Source organism: Crinia signifera, chromosome 7, assembly GCF_055691185.1.
Source record: "Crinia signifera chromosome 7, ASM5569118v1, whole genome shotgun sequence".
Lineage (NCBI taxonomy): Eukaryota > Metazoa > Chordata > Amphibia > Anura > Myobatrachidae > Crinia > Crinia signifera.
In genome coordinates this window covers 184,561,146-184,584,943 of record NC_139223.1, presented here as the reverse complement: position 1 = coordinate 184,584,943, position 23,798 = coordinate 184,561,146, and the positions used below count along the sequence as shown (strand labels likewise).

The 23,798-nt window shown below is 45.7% G+C and overlaps 3 long non-coding RNA genes across 3 annotated transcripts in view; 1 reads left to right on the top strand and 2 right to left on the bottom strand.

The window, feature by feature from the left end:
- LOC146019663 (uncharacterized) overlaps window positions 1-23,798 on the top strand; it is a 95,214-nt gene that overhangs the window by 37,654 nt on the left and 33,762 nt on the right. The window lies entirely within an intron of this gene.
- LOC146019662 (uncharacterized) lies at window positions 105-5,322 on the bottom strand. The gene is made up of 4 exons (XR_014450647.1): window positions 5,097-5,322; window positions 2,784-2,824; window positions 2,063-2,292; window positions 105-282 (listed from the first exon to the last, which is right to left on the bottom strand). It is a non-coding gene; the product is annotated as an uncharacterized LOC146019662 (long non-coding RNA).
- LOC146019661 (uncharacterized) lies at window positions 9,316-12,502 on the bottom strand. Its single transcript, XR_014450646.1, has 3 exons — window positions 12,477-12,502; window positions 10,560-10,745; window positions 9,316-9,421 (listed from the first exon to the last, which is right to left on the bottom strand). It is a non-coding gene; the product is annotated as an uncharacterized LOC146019661 (long non-coding RNA).

The following is a 23,798-nucleotide window of genomic DNA, read 5'->3' as shown; positions in this document are numbered from 1 at the left end:
CGGCCCTGCTCCTAGCTGAAAAGAGGATTCCAGGAGATATACACCAAGCAATGTAATAATAATGTTCACACAAAAGTGCAATAACAATGAGACCACACTAAGGGGTTGGTCTAGTCACTTTTATTATACAATAGTTATTGTACATTCAGAAATCCATGAATAGACTCATGAGTAAAGGATGATGATGACCCATCTACAGTATATGTGGGTAATTGTGTGAGGGTTACACAAGCAACAATAATATATACTCTTCTCCGTCCTGCTGCTCAGTTCACACCCATCCTGTAATGAGAATAAATACCGGTTAGTGAAATTTTTAGTCATCCCTAAATCAAACTAATTGCCAAATATTTACAGTTAAATAACAGGTAACAGGAGCTTAACCATTTGAGTGCCAAGGGAATTTGTCAAAACAGGTGTGAAAATTGCCAAGCAAACCACATGTGCCAACATTACTCAACTTATCCGTTGAAACTGCCATAGTCTATCACAGCGACTGTTCTTTTTATTTGGTGCAATATTTAACTAAACTTCAATTCATTGACTTGGCTGTATTTGTATTTATTTATACTAAAAGAACAGCCGCTGTGAGCGACGCTGGTTATTTTTAGCGGATATTTTTAAAATCGCTCACAGCAACGTTGGCGCTCAAAGGGTCAATAATCAACACATATGATCCTGGTATGGCAAGATGTGCGATGATCGCATCCGTTATGGGCTGGATCACATTGCATCGCACCGCAAAGCATGCGTTACGATGCAATCAGAAGGCAGAAGGTTGCTGTATGTGATACCCATATATATGCAATTGAGGGAGACGGAGTGGAGCCATATTACTGACTTCCCCTGTGACCAACATCCTAATTTCAGTCCTGGACTTAGTAATATGTATGTTCTTTATGTGTGACTAAACCTGGGTAGACATAACTTCCCTACTTATGGACCATGGACTCCGGTGCCGGTATTTCACCCCAGGGGTGGAGAGCAGAAATACACACATAAGTCACCCATTGGAGCATTCCAATGAGACTTTTTCTGCGTGCCCATTAGTTTGGTTGGGTTTTGCAGCTCTGCACGGCTATACCTGCTCTTAATGAGCGCGAACAATGTGGAAAAAATGTATTGAATATCGCCCAACAATTTCCTGTCGCAGTTATTTGCAAGATTGTATGGCCCATATAGCCCTATAATACCGCTCAAATACCACTGCAACCAATTTGAGTTTCTTAATTAGATGTTATATTATTTGGGCATAAGATAATATTGTGGGCCTATTTTATATGTTGTATTATTTTATTGTGTAATATATTTCACTGAATTCTATCATTAAAGGGTTTTTTATAACTGTTAACAAACACACATGCACATATAAAGCCTGACTTTTATATAAATAGCAAATCCTACTGCACATGACCGAATACAGCAGAACACGAATGAGCAGTAGGAACAGAGGGGGCGTGTGCTAAAGCGGGGAGAGGGGGAGTGTCTCTGACCGCAACAGACAAATCGTAGGCGATATACACAGCGATCAAAAAGCCAGTAAGTAAGAAAACCGCAATGTAAATGATGTTCTGATATCAGAAATATACATGATTATATCCCACCCTTATTATTATTATTATGAAATAATACCTGTGAAGCCCACGAGGGGACACGGATACCTGTGAAGGTATCCGCGTCCCCTTGCGGGGCTCGCTGCGCTCGCCACACTTTCTATTCTCAACTCCACGCCGACGTGGATAGTGGGGGTATGAAAAGGTCGTAGGACGCATACCGCCGCCCCTCGCGGGCTCGCTGCGCTCGCCACGCTTCGGGTTGGCGTTGATAGTGGGGGTGGTACAGTGTGAAAAATGACATTTGGGGTGCATTTTACATGATGTCAACTCATGTCCATCATTTCTGTGAAAAATTACATCGCATCGCATCAGATCGCATGCGATGCGATTTCATGCGATTTTATAAAAATGCATAAAAATACGGGAATATTGCATGGCATCGCATGCCACTACATATGGCATTTGTATGTTAAAGAGCAGAACGTCACTATATAAATAAAACTCACCTTTTTGTACTAGTGGTGTCCATGATGATGATGATGGTGATGTCCAAAAGGTCCATGGTGGCCAAAGGGACCGTGATGTCCATGGTGGTGGTGATGTCCATGATGTTCCTGATGTCCATGAGGTCCATAGTATGGACCACCATTAGGATAATAACCTGGTGGGCATTGTGCGGAGATGAACACTTGTGGGGGAGGTGGTGTTGGATAACCTGGCTGGACAATTGTTATCCCTGTAACAAAACAAAAGAAGAGTAAGTTACTAGTATGATAGGACTGATTCATATTTGGGCACAACCCCGGGCTGCGACTGCGCCTGCATCAGATCCTGCATAAGCTAATTTGAGCAACTACAGAAATTCAGATCCAAATGGATTTCAGTGCGTATCCTCTAGCAACTTAGAGAGTGGTACTGATTGGCAGTTGGGCTTTCACACCTAGAATAAGTGGGCCGTGGCCATTCAGATGGAATCGCAGGCTACTAAGTTATTTAAATGTATGCAGAGTTCCTGCTGGTTTTAGTCCTCTTCACCAAGGATGGAACTAATACTCGGGTGAAGAGGACTCGGGTACTTCAATGAAGAAAATCAGTGGTTAGGACAGAGGGAATAACAACCAATTGGAATGGGGAAAACTAAATAAGGAAATAGGAAGGAAATACTAAGTCATTTTGTTTTAGTTTAGGGGTAATTTCAGTGAATACCTAGCACCTGAGATCACTTACCTTGGTTTGGGAGAGGATTAGGGTTCCACATGTTTAGAAATCTTAAAATAAAAACAAATATCAAATTAATATCTGGAAATCAATGCATGTATTTTACTTTGCTATACAGACGATAATATTTCTTAGTGAATAACAATTCATCACCAGCCAATGTGTCAGCCACACCGTTTACAGTATATTGATCACCCCGTGTACTTTCTGCAAGCAAGAAAAGAGGATACATTTTTCTATTCACTGTCACTTTTTCAGCAAGAGACAGGAACTAGAAGTTAAAGGTGTATACTTTCTAAATGAGGGTATATAACTGTAGAAGGTCATGTTGTAAGGTATGCATTGGTAAGGGCTAATGCTTAAAGGTGGGATCTGCTTCCAGAGAGGGTGTGGCCAGCTAAGTGTGTGGCCTAGACCCCTTTATATACTGTGTATATATTGAGGGTACTTATATGTTAGTTGGGCGCCCACTAAGCTAATTGCTTAGTTTTCCGCGTCCCCTTGCAGGGCTCGCTATGCTCGCCACGCTTCGGGCTCGGTGGCTCCCTGCGCTCGCCACACTATATAAAATCAACTCCATGCCGACATGGATAGTGGGGGTATGAGCGTACTAACTATAGTGGGCGCCCAACTAACATACAGATGGAGCCGGCGTTGTCTTTGCAGGGGATGGCGGCAGAATCGCCAGCCGCCATCCCCCGCCAGCCGCCATCTGCTCTGCGAAAGGGGACACGCGCGCACGAGATGCACGTGCAACCCACGGTCCCCGCCGGTCACCCGGGGTCCCCACCGCCTCCCCGCTTCCCTCCACCGCCTCCCCTAACCCTGTCCGTCTCCCTGAAGCGGAGACGGACAGGGTTCCCGTCGCCCCGCCGCCCGGATGGACGCAGATGGACGCAGGGCTGGGGAGGGGGGGTCGGGGGCGCCAGACACTGTTTTTGGTTTGGGGGGGCAAAATTTATAGTTACGCCACTGTGAGAGAGAGAGAGATAAAGTAAATAATAGAGATGCACTGTAGGACATAAAGAAGACCATAGATTAGTGCAGTATATAACATGCAAAAAAACGTAAGGTACAGGGTGGGATTCTGTAAAATAAAAATGCGCTAAAACCCCCGTTATCAGGTTTTTACTGCATTGTGGGATGCTCTAAACCCGCCGGGGTTACCTCGCCGGGTTACCTTGACGGGGGGGCATCGCCAGCAAAAGCTGGCGATGCTCCATAGAAGCCTATGGGCTTCTACCGCGACCCACTCTGCCCCAAAGGACCCCCGCCACCCCGCACGGACCCCCGACGATCCCCCCTAACCTGTGTCCGGGCAGCACAGCGCTGTGCTGCCCGGACCTGTGATCTCCTCCTCCCTGTACTGTAAATCCCCTTCCGGGTGCATTTTTTTTTACTGTGTTTTTGTTTTTTTGTTTTTTCACTGTGGTGGCTAATGTGTTATTTCAGCCTCACCCCTTGCTGTGAGGCCACACCCCCTTTTTTGGGGGGTACTAACATTAATGCCTCCCTGGTAGATCCCAAAAGCTTTATAGCTTTCAGAGTAGATTAACGACTCCAAAAGTCTGGCTTCCCCTAGAGTAGCCACAAAGAAATAAAATACTCTCTACAGTATGTATAACTATTACACATACCTGTGCCTGTAAATACAGTATAGTCGGGGAGGGTTAACAAGCGTCACACACTGTACAGGCTTCTTATAAAAACTGTAATAATAACAAAACTCTGCGTCCTCACAAACCAGATGCAGATGATATTCTAGCTAAAGTAGACTATACAACATTAACCCTTTGAGTGCCAACATCTCTGTCAGAGATGTTTAAAATATCCGCTGAAAATGCCAGAGTCACTGAAATTTGTTACATAAATTCAAATAATAAATGTTGTGGAATAGAAGATAATGGGGGCAGATGTATTAAGCCTTAACAAGAGATAAATGCAAGGGTGATAAAGAGAGATAAACGTCCAGCCAATCAGCTACTTACTGACTTTTTTCAAACACAACCTGTAACATGGCAGTTAGCAGGTGATTGGCTGGACATTTATCTCTCTTTATCACACCACTTATCTCTTGTTAAGGAATAATACATCTGCCCCTGTATTTCCTATACAAGGTAAACATTACAGGTCATTATGATAAATAAAAATGTTTGCTTGCTAATTTTTTGCACTTACTGTATTTTGACAAATTCACTTGGCACTTAAAGGGTTATATATATATATATATATATATATATATATATATATATATATATATATATATAAATATACAGTATATATAAAAGCAAGCACTTTGGAGCACCTGGATATCATACTTACCAGGTAATGGAGTCTTCGTGATGAGATTACTTTGCTTAAGAACTCTAGAATTTTATACCAAAGAAGGAACAGGGAGTGTAAAACAGGGAGGAGACGGGCGACTATTGCCACAGGCAGTGACTAAGCTCAGGCTGTAGATGACAAATACCTGATAGAGCAGTCTACCGTTGAAGAAATTGCTTCCCTCTCTCTTCCACTGACTCACCGAGTCAGTCACAAGACCAGCAGCAAAACAAATACATATTAACAGTCCGACCTTTGTCACCTTATCACTGCTGTATTTCCTGAACAACAGGTTACTGTTGCGACGTCTACGGTCTACTGTATGTAGCAGATAACACAACAACAGGTAACGCCCACTCTAAATTTGTCAGGAAAATGCTTCAAAACATTGCCTTTTCTACCAAAAAATCCCCAATTGGATGTACAGTATGATAAGTAGACTTTCTGGTCCTAGATTCCAACTTGGAATATGTTCCGTATGCTTTGGGTCTTGTCAGTAACTAGATGCTACTGTAATTATCTTCTCAGTTGGTCTCACTTGGATAGTAAATGTAATGTATATTATGGTACTTGTGTACTTTCACGGCTCCCACGATGTGCATCGTACAGAGAAAAATCGCATCGCATGCGATCGCATGAGATCGCATGCGATCTGATGCGATGTCATTTTTCACAGAAATTATGGACATGAGTTGACATCATGTAAAATGCACCCCAAAATGTCATTTTTCACACTGTACCACCCCCACTATCAGGCCAGTGCAAGGAGCGCCCTAGGAGGGGGGGGGGGGGCGCGCCCCGGCGCTCACCCGCTCCATGGGTGGGACAGAGGGGTGGGGGGTGAAGCGTCCGGAGCTGCTTCGCTCCACGGCGGGGGGTGTTTGCTGGAGATGCGGCGCTGGCCGCAGCGTCACTCACTTCCCTGCAGGGGGGCAGGTTGGTGGGGGAGAGAGAGAGCACTGGGGTGCGTGCGGCGGCGGCGGGAGTTACATAGCTCCACGGGGGGGGGGGGGAGCTGGGGAGAGAGAGGGAGCCACTCACCTGATCCAAGGGTAAAGGGCTGCTCCAATTGGCCGCCCTCCAGTGGCAAATGCCTAGAGCTGCCTAGTGGTGGCACCGGCCCTGAATAGGGGTTGTGGCCAGCACCTAATAATGTGGGTGGCAGGACCAGTGTTCTGTTCGGGTGGTCTGCTCATGGGTGTGTCTGTATTTGTGTAACTACTTACAACTAATTATATATGCCTGGAAAGGGCAGGGGGCGGGCATAAGAAAAATGCAGGGAGATATATTGGCGGGTGCCCTCCAAAGGTGCACCCGCAGGATGCCAATGTCCTAGGATACTTGCGGGTTGAGGCAGCACTCCAGTCATAAAAAATACTGAAAGCCGAATCTGGGTAGACAACATTTCAGCACCTTTTATGTGGTCACCTAAGTTTACCACACCATATACCCCTTATACAAATCATGCAAAACAATAGTAACCCCCTTATACTGTACTTGCTTCTTACACATTATGCCACATGGAATGAGCCAAAATTCACACCGATTGAGCCAAAATTCACACTATGGCACACAGATTAAGGCAAAATTCACATTTTGCCACATGGATTGAGCCAAAATACACACTATACCAAGCATGTCCAAACAGTGGCCATCCAGCTATTGTAAAACTACATGTCCCAGCATTCCTTGACATAGTTTTAGCATTCCCTAATAGCAAAACTGTGGCAATGCATGATGGGACTTGTAGTTTCACAACAGCTGGAGGGCCATAGTTTGGACATGCCTGCACTATACCAAACAGATTGTGCAGTAATACACAATATGCTTCATAAATAGGGGCATTGCGCGCCAAAGGCGCGCATTAAAAATTTACACCATAATGCCCATTACATGTTAAGCCTCACACCATAATCTCCATTACGTATTATGCCGAACACCATAATGCCTATTAAAAATGAAGCTACATAAGTGTTGCTTACCTACATATTCATTGCCAGGGGTTCCATGTTCATTGCCAGGGGTTCCATGCTCGTTGCCATGTGGGATTACATGCTCATTGCCAAGGGGGAATACACGCTTGCGGTAACTGGGGGACAGCCACTGGGCAGAAATGACAGCCATTGACAGCCGGGCAGAGAGCAGGGGGCTGCCCGGCTTTATTCAGAGCACTGCATGTCCTGGCTATTTGAAATAATACCCCTTTCATACCAGAAAATGCAGGGATTTACCCAGGAATATGGTCCCAGGATCATGCAGGGACATTCCCGGACTGGCCTCTTTTACGCCAGCCTAGTCCCTACATTTTCTGATGTGAGGGGAGAGAAAATCACCCCGTCCCCCTTTAAACAACCAGCTATATCTTCGTAACCAACTGACCCATTTACATGTAGGCTTCGAATGATTTTGGCCCCTTGAAACTGGGCCGTTTGGTTCCAGAGAAATCCGTCCTCAAACAACATGAACAGCCATGAAATTACATTTCAGAAATGAAAAAAAAAATGGTTTTCCATATGGGTTCATTATATCTCTAGAACCAATGAACCCATATGGACCAGGTATCAGATTGAAGGCCCAGCGATTTGGGTTTGACTGAGATCAACCTCGAGCTTCTGTGATGCCGGAGGGGGAACTGGCCGCCGTTGGAACCAGGTGGAGGTCGGAATTAGCGGGTCCCATGTTATCCTATGGGGAAAACGTTCCAGGTTTGCCTGGCGGTATCTCCGGTTCCCGTGGGGGCTAGCGACGCAGGGCTTGGCTCGTTGGAAAGCCCTGGCCCTCAGCTACCAAATGGGCCTATTTGGAGAGTGGGCCTGGAGCTGTAGCTCCATCAGGCCCATTGTTAATCCGGCTCTGACTATCAACGCCAACCCGAAGCGTGGCGAGCGTAGCGAGCCCACGAGGGGCGGCGGTACGCATCCTACGACCTTTTCATACCTCCACTATCCAGTGTGGCGAGCGCAGCGAGCCACCGAGCCCGAAGCATGGCGAACGCACACGGATACCTGTGAAGCCCACGAGGGGACACGGATACCTGTGAAGGTATCCGCTGCGCTCGCCACACTTTCTATTCTCAACTCCACGCCGACGTGGATAGTGGGGGTATGAAAAGGTCGTAGGACGCATACCGCCGCCCCTCGCGGGCTCGCTGCGCTCGCCACGCTTTGGGTTGTCGTTGATAGTGGGGGTGGTACAGTGTGAAAAATGACATTTGGGGTGCATTTTACATGATGTCAACTCATGTCCATCATTTCTGTGAAAAATTACATGCATGCGATTTTATAAAAATGCATAAAAATACGGGAAAATTGCATGGCATCGCATGCCACTACATATGGCATGCGATGGCATGCGATGGGAGCTGTGAAAGTACACAAGTATCTATATTATTTTAATTGACAGATGTACCTGATGACGGGAATTGGGGAAAAGGATGCCTGCATAGCATACAATACCACCCTAAAGCCCCATACATACTAAGCGATATTTTAAACGATATCGCTCATTTTGTCCCTTCTGAGTGATATCGGTTGTAATATTGGTTAGTGTGTGCGCTCACTATTGTTAACGATGTGCGATACCGTGGGTTGTTAACAATGTCCTCTGTGTGTATGCATTTGTCAGCAGTTCAATCAGGAATCATTGACAATATCATTCATCAACGATATCATCTAGTCTGCTTAGAGCTTTTGGGTCCCATTTCAGACCCGCTTGCTGGGCTGTGAGTGTTCATCCCCCAATGAGCAGGTAATCGCTGCCCTGCTTCCGGTGGCTGCCTTTGTACAGATGGCTCACATATGCGCAGAGGGTACAGTGCGCATGTGCAGTCGTCCGAATCGGGCCCTTAGGCTCTGTCTGTGTCCCTATCTTCGTTTATGTATTGGTTAAAACATGGGCTGATATATGTGCGTTGTGTAGTTCTAGTTTGCAATTCTTGTGCTATTGTTGTTATGTGTTACTGTCCTTTGACTTTGCGATGGTATTATTTGTGGTACTCTCATTTTGACCTTTAATATGTGTACTGTTTGTATTATTGTTGTAAGCCCGATAAAAAGAAATGACAGTAAAACACAGTAGACACTCACTTTACTTAGTCTGACAAACTTTATTGTTTGAGTTATTCTAGAGAGTGCAGTACACATTATATAGTGATGAGCAGGAAAGTGGTCATTATATTCACAGGGTTGGTAATGAAAGGGTTACACATGTACGAGGTGTCATATGTGTGCTCAGTGCTGAGCAGGTCTTCTGTCAAGGTGTAGAGCAGATTTGAAACCATTTCTCCTTTGATAGCCCAGACTCAATTTAATTCCAGGTGCACTCTGTAAAAGAGGGTACAATTTTCAGATAATACACATATTAGATACATATAAATTGATGAAAGTATATTTCTGCAGTACCAGTAATAATTTATGGTCCCCCAGGCATATGTAATTGTGCACCCCGGAGATAATGTATCTGCCTCCACATTTTGCACAGCGCAGTATCCCCCCCCCCCTCCCCGACCTCCGTATCAGAATGAACATCCTGATCTTTAGCCGTCAACAACAACACAGCTTGGAACTAACAGGAGTGTGCTAATTGTACTCCTAATTTAAGGGGAATACACCTATACCATCCTAGCCAACTTTTTAGGACTCCTCTCCAGGAGAAACTCAGAGGAGAGATGCTGCAGAGAACCTCGGGGGCGGGGCTGGGCTTACACATCATTAGGACCTTTCCCAGCAGCAAGAAAATGTTGGGATTCGCTGTTCCACGAGGAAGGTGTGGGGGTGTTATTTAGCCCCGCCCCTGCACAATAGAGACAATGTTATCTCCCCGTCCTGCCCACTTCAGATGGAGGGTGGATTTTTAGATCCCTGAACTGTTTCAAGAGTGTATGGATCTACCCCAAAAATTGGGAGTCTCCAGCAACTTTTCAGAGAGTAGGCAAGTATGACCTATACAACCATTGGCCCAGTCACCTAATAAGTGACCAGGCCGATGATTGTATAGGTGTATATGCATGAGCGATGCAGGAGAATTAGCCGATAGATGCCTTTAGACGCTCCTGCAATGCAGTGGGATCGGAAGGTTATATCGTATGGGCTTTTTTATATTTTAGATGCCTTCTGTTCCCACCTGATTTCATTCTGTTTCTAGCACTTAAGGTGCGTACACACGGGGGCGATTTTGTGCAAAATCGCGGGAAATATGGTCGCTGAGCGACCATATTGCCCGCAATGGGAGTGTGCACCGGCGATATATCGCCTGGTGCGCGCTCCCGTTTTTGCCCCTGTGGTGATCGCTGGTCGCAGGAACATGCTCCTGCGACCAGCTGATTTCCACTGCCGGGCTCCCCCTGGCAGTTTCTTTTTCATCAGCGACCATCTCTGGTCGCTGATGAACAGGAGAAACTGAGCAATATATCTCCCCTGTGTGTACGGGGCTTTAAAGTGAAGAGAATAATCTTCACCTTACCGTGACAATGCTTGTTCTGCTAATGATGATGCCCATGATAGTATGGGGGAGGTGGCGGGACATTGCGCCAGTGTGGGTAGGCAGGCCAGAAGTAAGGAGGGTGTGAGTAGTATGGGTGAGGAGGATTTACAACAATGGGAACAGGTGGACGGCTGTATCCTGGACCATGGTGGACATTGTTATAATCTGAAAAACACATATTTAGAGTTTAGTTGATACGAATGACAGATGATCACACAGAACAACAATACTTATATTTCATACATATTTCCTAATACTTTAACTTAGAAGGAATATTTTCAGTGAATGAGCTGTGTTGTGGCGCACTTTGAGAACCCTACACTCTACATATTCCCTCCAACATCTGAAGAGTAAAAACCGGTACAAATTTGGAAAGGGGCGTGGCCACGTGTAAAGAGGGAATTATAATTACTTTGTGACCTGGATTATATTTTCGTTGTTTTTTTTTACAATGACAATAAAGTGTATCTTATCTTATCTTTCCTATACTTACAATCGGCAGTTGAAGACCCAAAAAAGATACAGGCCATAAAAAAGTACAGTACTGTACCTTCAGAATTCTTCTAAAACAGACTCAAAACTTTCCTGTTTACTTAAGTATTTCACTAATATCGACTGCTACATTTATTTTGTATTTTGTGCTGTAGGCAAATGTGAAGCATTTTAATTCCTATTAGGGAAAAGTGCTATATTATTATTATTATTATTATTATTATTATTATTATTATGTGTCTACTTTGAGGAAAAGTCACATGATACAAGAAGAATCCAAGTAAAAGAACAAAGCAGACTTAGAAGTCCTGTGCGCTAAAAGCTGCCTGGCGGGCGGTACATCCAAACAAAGTGGTAACCCTGGAACCACTCAAAAACACAGGCAACAAAGAATAGATGGATGTGCCCTCCAATGGTGCTAGAGGTATAATTGACAAAACGTCCCTTAAAATGAAGGTACATTCCTCTTCACCGAGTAGGTAAATGGCAGATATATGCAAACAAAATACCATACGTTCCTCCAGAGGTGCCGATTTATGTTTTTGCTGGTGGGTGCTCAAGCCTGTTGAAAGGCTCAACAAGCAAATACAGTGGGCCGGCATGGGGACTCTGGAGTTACGGGCATGTGGGTGCTCATTAATTCCTGTGGGTGCTCGAGCCCTTGAGCACCCACAGAATCGGCACCTACTGTATGCATTCCTCTGAAAGAGGGAACGGTCCTCTTCTCCGTGTGACAGGCTCTATGGGATCCACAAGGATGGCAGACCCGTTCAATAAAGATTTGAGGAATCAGAGCGTGTATCCCCGACCTGGTTTGTGATTCCTCCTGTCAGTTCAGGAATCACAAACCTTCAACCTTCATTTTGAGGGACGTTTTGTCAATTATACCTCATTCGGCATTCAAGAAGAATCCAAGCACAGGCTGATGGCTCTTCTGTGAGTGATAGGTTAGTTTTGCCTAGCTCTAGGATCACCCCCACGCCCAGTGCCGCCAAGAGGGGGGGGGGTCTACTAATTACCCTGCCCCCCTCCATCCCTCCCAGGCAGCAGCAGCAGCAGCACACACCTCTACAGCTGTGCTGACAGCAGGCTCAGCATGAGCGTCTCACTGATAGCGCAGCACATGCTGTAGGTGTGTGCTTCTGCTGCTGAGGGGGGGGGGGGGGGGAAGACAATAATACCCTCTCGACTTTAGAGTGTTTCTTTCACCCCCTTCTAAACATTTTTGGGGCATGGCCATATCGCGGGAGGTGGCCACGCCTCCCATGATTAGGCCTTGCCCTCAAAATTTTACCGGGGCTCGGCATACCTCTCGGCAGCCCTGCCCACGCCTGCATCTCACAGGCTATTATATAAGTCCTCAAGCGTCTGAAATTCAGTAATATGTCTTGATAGATTACTTACCGTGGTGGTACATGATGGCGTGACCTGTACATAAAACAATATATAAAACTGAGTCATAATCCATATTGATTCAGCATGTATAAACAGATTATAATCATTAGAGATGCCTACAACTAATTCTAGATGAAAATGATACGCTTGATTATATACAGTATTCAGAGTTTGGTCATCAAGTGCCTCTTATGACTGTCCCATGTCCTCTAGCATAAGTACAGTTGGCTCATGTAGGTCATTAAGCAGACGAGGGTAAATTTACTAAAATGGGAGTTCTATTGAAGGTGAGATGTTGCCCATAGCAACCAATCAGATTATACTTCTTATTTATTTAGCACCTTCTAGAAGAAAATATATAAACGTACCCCATGGACCGATAGGTAACTGTCGAAACTGATAATTTTCTAAACCACTACCTTTGAACAGCAGTAAGGATATGACTAGGGTGGCCAATCCCACGATTGAGATCAGCGGGATCCTGGGATTTGGCCCCAAAAACATTGGGATTTCAATTCCGGTATAGGAGTTTCCAATCCCTGGATTTTGGGATTAGACTGCGCATGCGCATCTAATGCCGGGCAGCGTCTGAGCCAAGGGCGCAACTACCATAGCTGCAAAGGGTTCAGCTGCTATTGGGCCCAGATCTGAAGGGGGGCCATCTTTGCTGTGTAAGTAATATGTTTTACATACTTTTATAACCAGCAGTTGCTAAATAGTGGGCCCTTGCAAACTTTTGCTATGGGGCCTACCAATCTGTAGGTATGCCTTAGGTCTGAGCACCCACTTTGATGCTGCCCGGCTCTCCCGAGGGGTGTGGTATGTTTTTCCGACAGTCGGGATCCCAACAGTCGGGATCCCAACTGGCCGGACTCAGACAGCGTGGCCAGCGTATCCCCCAGACTCCCGGCAGCATTGGCCGCCAACCCGGCACACATGCAAGTGAATAAGCGGGGCGGCCGGGGCTGTTTTTTATTTATTATTGCAATGTAAATGATTGCCGTTTTAAAAAAATTGGAAAACTCTCCAAAAATCTCTCATTTTCTGATTCTCGCACCCTGTTACATTTGACCCTGTATGTTTACTACTGTAATCCTAACTTGCTTCAGGTCTGTTAGCAGTCACATCTGTAAAGTCAGGGTAATCTCGCTTTCCTGTACATATCCTGCATGCACACATACACTGAGGGCCTGATTCAAACCTGTCTGCTTGGCAGCAAAAATTGGCAGCCTAGAGAACAGGTAAATGGCACACTCCGCTGGCCACCCAAACGCCCACCCCCTCCCCCGCCATGCGGATCCCTACATTTGCATGCGAGGGGATGTGTATGTTTATATTTTTCCTCACATGTGACTGCCCGGGTGAAAAATCAATCGATGGTCGCCGACCATTGAATGATTTATTTTCTGATCACAGTTAAAAGTCAATCTACCCTGACTTTTATCTTGGTCGGAAATGGCCGAAATTCAGGGCGGGTGCAAAAAAACCCCTCATTTCGACAGAACTCACGTATCGGCCTGGGTGTAATGGGATCACTTGAAGTCTCATGCTTTCAGATCTGAATACAGATGCAAATGTGTTTACTATGTTAAACATGCAAGTCGGCCATTGTAACAGGAGCTGAGTTTAAAAGTTGGACACAACACAGCTCTATAAAGTCAGACATATATTTAGAGCTGGTTTGGGTGGGTGAGTTCTATTCGTCCATGTTCAAAATCAATTGTGAGTACACAATTTAGCACATTTGCAACAAAGAAACATTGTAAAAATAACTTTTATCCTTAAGGGGGAAATTCAATCTATGTTCACGACTGCCGGGCTGGCCCTACAGGTGTGACCTTGCCCTGTTCTCGGCTGGCTCGACTTGAAATCGGTATGCGGGATACAATGTCCTGCCTGCCGATCGGCGAGAAGGGGGCGTGGCCGCGAGATACGCCCGTGGAGCGTCGAGCTGCGGCCAGGAGCTCGGCGATCCACGGCCGCATTGAATAGGCTCCCGCCACTATTTCTAACGGAGAAAATAGCGGTGGAGGATTGAATATCCCCCTATAAATTTAAAATATACTTTGATCTGTCAAAATAGCTGAAGTACTGTACCTGTCATTTTTCCCCCCGTTAAATGCATCTTATGTGAATCGCTTTGCTAATCATAAGATGCATTTAATGTGGGGAAAAATGAAGAAATCAACAGTACCTGAGCTATTTTGACAGGCCGAAGTATAATTTTTAATTTTTATGGTTAAATAAAAAAAATAATAATTTTTAAAAAAAAATTTATAATGTTTATTTGTTACAAATTTGCTGTACTTCTGTACATTAAATTTATATTGAACATGGCCAAATAAACAGATCTATTTATGTTCAACTTTATAGAGCTGATTTGTTTGAGACTTGCTAACTCAGCTCCCAACATATCGCAGCCTGCCAATGTTATACTATATCACGCATTGTGGTTGCTTTGAAAAAATTGGACACTTTGTGGGAAATTTACTAAGATGGGAATAGTATATCAGATGGGATGTTGCTATGGGTAACCAATCAGATCCTACCTATTATCATTTAGAAGGGGCTAAAATAAATAAAAAGTAGTTTCTGATTGGTTGCCCATAGCAACAACCCATGTGAAATAGTACTCACATCCTATACCCCTTTCAGACATATGACCCGGCAATTACCCGGTATTTTGAGTGCTGGGCCATTTTGCCGGTGCAGTCTAACCCTCTTTCACACCGAACAACAAATTACCGGGTTAAAAGTGTCAACGTAGTAATCTGCTGAATTACACGGTTATTTCTTCAGTGTGAAAGAGTCAAGCCGGGTCGCAAATCCCAGGTCTATGACCTTGGTAAAGACCCAGGTTGACCCTTTCACTCTGAACAAATTACCGCGTAGAACTGCTTCACCCGGTAATTTGATGTTCAGGGGTAAATTTACTAAATTGGGAGTTCTTTTGAAGATAGGATGTTGCCCATAGCAACCAATCAGCTTGTACTTCTTATTTAGTTATCACCATCTAGAAGATAATACATATAATCTGATGATTGTCCATAGCAACATCCCATCTTCCCATCATCCCCACTCCCATTTTAATAAAATTTCCCCTTCTTGCTTTAAAAATACTGTGAAGTCGGATCCAATTTACATTCAGAGCATCCCGTTACATTGGCCGCAGTGGCGTAAGTTTGTCCCAGTTGCCCGGATGCAAGATAAATATTGCCCCCCCCCCACACACACACACACGCACACACGCACGCACGCACCACCTTATATAAATATATGTATGCATGTGTTCGTGTATATGTTTAGAATATATGCCAGAGGAGCGATATCGACAGCTTTCAATGAACTAATTCAAATTAACAGGGGAGGAGAGGTGCCCCCTTTGGAGCAGAAGTCCGGCGGCATATGACTCCATTGCCTCATAAAGTTAAGCCTCTAATTGGCTGAGTTCTGTTTAAAAGTCAGACATTACAGTATAGCATCCGACTTTGTGCCACTGTTTCCCAGCATTATGTTAGTAGGGCGCAAGGGGACCATACCGAATAGAGGGAATGGGGAGAATCCTAGCGGAGGAATCTCCCCCAATGTACTAATATTGGGCAGAGAGGAAATTTAGCAAAGCAATAAAGTCAAAACCACCAGGAGCCGGCAGATGTTGCAGATATAATGTATATCCTATACATACCTGACGCAGACAGTGGAGACTGTAGACTGTGATATGATCACCCGGATAGGACCCAGCTACTTTTATAGCGGGCAGGAGGACGGGGTGGAAAAAAACATATAGATCATACTAGAGGCTGGGCACAGAATCTTAATTTATAATTTATAGTTATTTTTAAATAATTACTACTTGCGCCATACAATGCAAAGTCATTCCCATTCTCTGAGACTCCTGTGGTTACAATATAATTACAAGTTTGTCAGCCATTGACAGAGAAGGCCACGATTGCACTGGATATAAATAATGTTACACAGTATTAATATGTGCCCACTACTAACTGTTGCCGGGAGTTGCTGATTCATGTGGTGTGTTATAAAGTTCAACAGGCAGGAATTATAATTACCTAGGAGTCCCTAAACTTCTCCAGGCAAATTACCCTCCGCTACAGAATGTTGTAAAACAAGGCCTTACTGCTCGGAACCCTGACTATAACTCATGGCTTAATAAATGTATGTACAGGCAAGTCTCCCAATTTGTTGTGTACATAGACAGACAGGCTAAAACCTCACCAGATAGAGCCAACTGTACATAGACAGACAGTCTACAACCTCATCAGATAGAGCCTACTGTACATAGACAAACAGTCTACAACCTCATCATATAGAGCCTACTGTACATAGACAGACAGTCTACAACCTCACCAGAGCCTACTGTACATAGACAAACAGTCTACAACCTCACCAGATAGAGCCTACTGTACATAGACAGACAGTCTACAACCTCATCAGATAGAGCCTACTGTACATAGACAGACAGTCTACAACCTCACCAGATAGAGCCTACTGTACATAGACAGACAGTCTACAACCTCATCAGATAGAGCCTACAGCACATAGACAGACAGTCTACAACCTCACCAGATAGAGTCTACTGTACATAGACAAACAGTCTACAATCTCATCAGATAGATCCTACTGTACATAAACAGACAGTCTACAACATCACCAGATAGAGCCTACTGTACATAGACAGACAGTCTACAACCTCACCAGAGCCTACTGTACATAGACAAACAGTCTACAACCTCACCAGATAGAGCCTACTGTACATAGACAGACAGTCTACAACATCACCAGATAGAGCCCACTGTACATAGACAAACAGTCTACAACCTCACCAGATAGAGCCTACTGTACATAGACAGACAGTCTACAACCTCGTCAGATAGAGCCTACTGTACATAGACAGACAGTCTACAACATCACCAGATAGATCCTACTGTACATAAACAGACAGTCTACAACATCACCAGATAGAGCCTACTGTACATAGACAGACAGTCTACAACCTCACCAGAGCCTACTGTACATAGACAAACAGTCTACAACCTCACCAGATAGAGCCTACTGTACATAGACTGACAGTCTACAACCTCATCAGATAGAGCCTACTGTACATAGACAGACAGTCTACAACCTCACCAGATATAGCCTACTGTACATAGACAGACAGTCTACAACATAATCAGATAGAGCCTACAGCACATAGACAGACAGTCTACAACCTCACCAGATAGAGCCTACTGTACATAGACAAACAGTCTACAACCTCATCAGATAGAGCCTACTGTACATAGACAGACAGTCTACAACCGCACCAGATAGAGCCTACTGTACGTAGACAGACAGGCTAAAACCTCACCAGATAGAGCCTACTGTACATAGACAGACAGGCTAAAACCTCACGAGATAGGGCCTACTGTACTTTACATAGACAGATAGGCTAAAACCTCATGAGATAGAGCCTTCTGTAGATAGATAGACAGGCTAAAACCTCATGGGATAGACCCTACTGTACTTAGACAGACAGTCTACAAACTCATCAGATAAACCCTACTGTATATAGACAGACAGTCTACAACCTCACCAGATAGAGCCTAATGTACATAGACAGACAGGCTAAAACCTCACCAGATAGAGCCTACTGTACGTAGACAGATAGTCTACATCCTCACCAGATAGAGCCTACTGTAGATAGACAGACAGGCTAAAACCTCATCTGATAGACCCTACTGCACATAGACAGACAGTCTACAACCTCACCAGATAGAGCCTACTGTATGTAGACAGACAGTCTACAACCTCACCAGATAGAGCCTACTTTATGTAGACAGACAGGCTAAAACCTCACCAGATAGAGCCTACTGTGCATAGACAGACAGGCTAAAACCTCATGAGATATATATCCTACTGTATGTAGACAGACAGGCTAAAACCTCATGAGATAGAGCCTACTGTACATAGACAAATAGGCTAAAACCTCACCAGATAGAGCCTACTATACATAGACAGACAGTCTACAACCTCACCAGATAGAGCCTACTGTACATAGACAGACAGGCTAAAACCTCACCAGATAGAGCCTACTGTACGTAGACAGATAGTCTACATCCTCACCAGATAGAGCCTACTGTAGATAGACAGACAGGCTAAAACCTCATCTGATAGACCCTACTGCACATAGACAGACAGTCTACAACCTCACCAGATAGAGCCTACTGTAAATAGACAGACAGTCTACAACCTCACCAGACAGAGCCTACTGTATGTAGACAGACAGGCTAAAACCTCACCAGATAGAGCCTACTGTACATAGACAGACAAGCTAAAACCTCATGAGATAGAGCCTACTGTACATAGACAGACAGTCTACAACCTCACCAGATAGAGCCTACTGTACATAGACAGACAAGCTAAAACCTCATGAGATAGAGCCTACTGTACATAGACAGACAGTCTACAACCTCACCAGATAGAGCCTACTGTACATAGACAGACAGTCTACAACCTCACCAGATAGAGCCTACTGTACATAGACAGATAGGCTAAAACCTTACCAGATAGACCCTACTGTACATAGACAGTCACTCTACAACCTCACCAGATACTGTATAGCCTACTGTACGTAGACAGACAGGCTAAAACCTCATGAGATAGAGCCTACTGTACAATAGACAGATAGGCTAAAACCTCACCAGATAGTGCCTACTGTACGTAGACAGACAAGCAGACAGACAGCTTCAGAAAGCAATAGCTACAGCAACTGCATAGTGAGCCCCAACAATGAGAGTACACCATTCTACTACAGTTACTAACACAGACTCCATTCTGCCAAACAGACGCCAGCAGGCCTCAGAGGAGTGGTGAGTCTTGTACTTATGCCACCCTGACATCACTCATAGATGCTGTTACAGGTAAAGACTTTTATGGCCTCTTGAAGTAAAGTAAAACTTTCCATATAATAGCTATTACAGTATATACAGTATATATCCTTCCCACGATGACACCAACACCTGGTCTGGATCTGGAATTACAAGCCTACTGTTAGGCAAGACATTGCCAGGATTACGTTGCTTAAAAGGAATAATTTGTACTCTACCATGTTTGGGCTCATTGTGCTGATCAGCAGGGCAGCCGAGAGGGGGGGGGGGAGCGGTACTAATTACCCGGGCCCAGGCTTGCTGGAGGGGCCCCTCAGGGACCCTGGTCCGACCCCTCCCTTCCCCCTCCGTCCCTCCCAGGTAGCAACAGCAGCACACACTTCTACAGCATGTGCTGTGCTGACAGCAGGCTCAGCATGAGTGTCTCACTGACAGCGTGAGAGGTCATGCTGAGCCTGCTGTCAGCACAGCACATGCTGTAGGTGTGTGCTGCTGCTGAGATTACAGTTTTAAGAGTTTTCTTTCACCCTCCTCTAATTTTGGGGGCATGACCTAAGTGCGGGAAGTGCCCACACACATTCCTCTCGGCTGCCCTGCTGATCAGTGAAGATTTGGGACATTATCTACAGTATGAACATTCTAATACCCCTTTTACACCAAAATCCCAGCTCCGACCCGGTATTGGAAACACAGTTCCAATCCAGGTGGGTTCCGGGATTTTTCATTGCCGTCCCGCAGCATATACAGGATCGGCACTTGGAGATGACATTATCTGGGATTGCCGATCGCCGTGCTGGGGGCAAGCCCAGCACCCAGCTAAGCTGCTGGGCTGCCCCCAGCCTCCGTGCACCGCTAGCCCCCCTTCCACGAGGTGAATGGATGCCGCACACAGGCATTCATTCACCTCCTCCCTGGCTCCGCTGCTGTCTGCACAGTACAGCAGACAGCAGCCTCCATTAAAATAATACTGAGATTTCAAATCCTCTTCAAATAAACGTTTCCTGTGAAGGGGACTGTTTAATTTCCACTGTTAACCCTCTGAATATGAGGAAGAGAACCTGAACCAGGTACAGAAGAATCAGTCACCAGGTAAAATAGAGTGTAATTATCATAAGTTACAATACCACTATTGCGGATAATGCCAGGTACCACACACACATCCAAACATAGCCACATATGCATCCAACCACATATTACAAAGCAGGGTGAGGGCAGCCAGATAGAAGAGGAAGGGGGTGGGGCTGACAGGTGTGCCATGAAAGGGGTGTGGCTGGAGGCGGAGCTCAACAATGGAGCCTTGAGTTTGGGGCATGGCCATTGCAATCGCATCCCATGTGTGCACAGCTGCGCTCGCCACACTATGTAAAATCAACTCCACGCCGACATGGATAGTGGGGGTATGAAAAGGTTGGGAGGACAGCGCACAGTGGGCGCGTGCGTGCTGGCGCCGTGAAACTACACAAGTACCAAAAAAATTAATAAAATGTACTTGATTTAAAAAAAATGAAAAGCTATTATTTATTTTGTCACTTGCAAGATTAGCAGCAGCCTCTGTACACACTCAGGGCCGTCTTTTCTTATGGGCTTAATGGGCACTTGCCCAGGGGCCCCAGGTGTATAAGGGCCCTATGCTGATAGCTGAGGATCCCCTTTTTCCAGGGATACCAGAATTTTGAAAATCGGCCATGGGGAACTGGAGATATCCAACTTCAAAGCAGCAGTCCACATCCGACCTGTTAATTGCAATTCCCAGTCATATTTCTCAAGTTCTCTCTGACTTAGAGTTTTTCTGAGCATATATTCCAAAAGCTGGGACTATCCCCTTTCTGTCGACATTAGTGGCTTGTCTCTATCATGCCCAGAACCAGAGATATCAGCCTTCCAGCAGCCGGTCCCTGCTCCAGCTCCAAACGTCTGGTGTACAGTTTTATATTTTTGTCAATGGATTGCTCTGGCTCCTGATCTCTGATCCCCAAGTTCCCAGCACCTCCTGAAAGTTGGGACTCTAGGTTTTTATACTATTGAAGGCTAAGAAATCTATTTCCAGATAATGGCGATATCTGCAGTCAAACAAGCTGCCCTTCCACCGGAAAATGACGAATATTAAGCCCACTCCATTATCCAACCCTCCCCTGCGTATAAAACACCCCCTACCTCCCTGGAAGTCATTTACAAGGGACCCTTCATTCAGCTCAGTGCCCACTTCCACACATTAGTGTTCTCCCTCCCACCACCTGTGCAGTAAAGGAGTAATTAGCAGAAGTTACTGCTCCAGGTCCTACATGTTGAATGGAAGATAGAGCACCCCCTGCCACCCGTGGGACATCAAAGCTGCTGCTGATAGCACCCCCCACCCCTAGGAGGGGAGAATGGGTAAGGGTCCCAGTGCATTGCTTTGCCCAGGGGCCCACACCGCTGTTAAGACAGCCCTGTACACACTAGGACATGATTCAGGAGGAAACACACAGGGCATAGAAAATTAAAAAGTGGTAGGGTTGCCTATATCAATAGCAATATTGTAGCTATTATATACGGGGTTGCCTACCCTCCCAGAATGGGCGGGAGGCTCCCGAAAATTGGTTCCCCCACCTGGCCCCCCGGAAATGTGGGCAACCCTCCCGGATACCGCCAGGAGGGTCCCAAGAATTGGGTTCACCTCCCAGCCCCCCTGAAGGGTGGGCAAGCCTACCGCATTTAGTGGGGCCCCCACACCCCCTCCCTCTTCAGGTTAAAGATAGGCATTCACGGCTCTTTGGGCGGGGGCAGGGCTAAAATGATGCAAATCGCTTTATTTAATACCACTCCCAAAAAAGCTGCAAATCACAACAGTAACCATACACATCTGTTTTTAGTTTACGTATTTGTTAACACTTGGGCTGATGTATTGGATTCATGTAAACATAATGTCGTGTTCAGTGGCATAAGTTCGTCCCAGGCACCCGGAGGCAAGATGAATGTTGGTGCCCCCCACTTTGTTATATATATAATGCAATATGCAATAGCGCTACCCCTCTGACACACCAAGGGGCCTAACTAGGATTTAATGGACCCCAAAGCAAACATTTGAATGGGCCCCTCTTCTATAGAGTGGGGGTACAGGGTGTCACAAACACACATGGGGTAGAGTGGGGGTATAGAGTGACACATACAGGGGTAGAGTAGGGGTACAGTTTGACACACACACACACTCTGTCATGCACATTGTGCTGAGGAAGGAGGATGCTCCGCCCGCCAGCACCGCGTGGAGCTGTGAAGCAGCAGGGGGTGCACTGCAACATTTTGGCAGGCATCTAGACTTCAGTAACAGCGCTCCAGCCTGCATCTCCTGCTTTTAGTTTCAGGTATGTGTGCAACAGAATTGCAGCCTGATCACCAGGTACATTACATTTTCATGGTTATTGTTTGTCCTCCCTCTCCTCCAGGCCTGTCCTCTTCACACCACCATACTACCTCAGTGATAAGGCATTCATCTTCTCAGCCCCACTAGTGCCTCACCCCACTCTTGCCACTCCTCCTAGTGACAGCCAGCAGGTCTCACAATCAACCTCTGACCCTCCTCTGCACTAGCACAGTTCCCAAGTTGTATTCTGACTTGGCCAGCAACACCCCCCACTTTTATCTATTGCAGATGCCCCTGCTGGCCTTGGTGATGCAAGACTGCGAGTGTGCACATCCTCTTAGTCACAGGTGCTGCAACTTTTCACCTGCTCTCTCACCTTGCTCCCCTGCAGTCTCAAGTGACCCCTGCTGTGGCTGTATGGATGCTGTGGGTCAGAGGTGAAACTAGCGCAGTTCTAGGGAGCACCAGCCAAAATTTTGCCTAGGGCATCAAATAGGTTAGGGCCGGCTCTGCACATAGGTCCTACCTGGGGAGAGGGAGATTAGTAGCAAGAGGCCGGACAGAGCCTAGAGCCAGCCAGGGCAGGTCATCCTCATCTCCAACCCCACCAGTTCGGCTGTATTATGAGTCCCTGCGTATGTGCAGGCTATAAGTGGCGGCCAGACGCTGGGAGGGATCAGTCTATGCAGTGTGCGCCCAATACCACTGCTTCTCTGCTGGCTCTCACTGGATGCTGGGAGCAGTGAATATCTGGGACCCCGCCCCCTGCATATTGAATGAGCGGGTAACAGCTCATTCAGTAAGCACTGCGCCGGGACCCGCTCATTAGATATTCACTGCACTAGGTTCCCGCTCATTAGATATGCACGATGCCGTTGGTGCATATCTGATGAGCGGGGACCCAGTGCAGCTTAGCGTACAACTAGCAGTCAGTCTGTTTATGGAACATGGGGGGGGGGAATGGAGCCAGCGCCGGCGGTAGATGACTCGATTGCCTCCAGGAGTTCTGCCACTGGTTGGGTTTGTATTCTTGTGCTATTTTCTTGTTATGTGTTTTGTCCATTGACTTTATGATTGAATTATTTGTGTTACTTTCTTTTTGCTCTA